Raw genomic sequence first — 277 nt, 5'->3', positions numbered from 1 at the left:
TGGGAGACCTAGCGGAAACCTTCAGGTCACCCCGGGAACTGCTCCTCGGCTGGTCCTGCCGCGGCGCGGGGGAGGGGGCAGTGCGCCGAGACGCGCGGGGCGCGGAGATGTGCAAGTGGCGAAGGCTGGCGGAGCGCAGGCGGGAGCAGCCGCCCAACTCCCGGCGCGGGATCTGCTGAGAGGCCACGGTGAGTCTCTCCGGGTGCGGGTCCGAGGGATGCCCGGGGTCTCCGTCGCGCGCGGGGCCCGGCCGAGGCAGGCCCGGAACCTGCCCCCG

Source organism: Elephantulus edwardii, unplaced genomic scaffold (assembly GCF_000299155.1).
Source record: "Elephantulus edwardii isolate Elephantulus edwardi_28Jun2011 unplaced genomic scaffold, EleEdw1.0 scaffold00215, whole genome shotgun sequence".
Taxonomy (NCBI): Eukaryota; Metazoa; Chordata; class Mammalia; order Macroscelidea; family Macroscelididae; genus Elephantulus; species Elephantulus edwardii.
Note: the sequence above shows the minus strand (reverse complement) of the source record.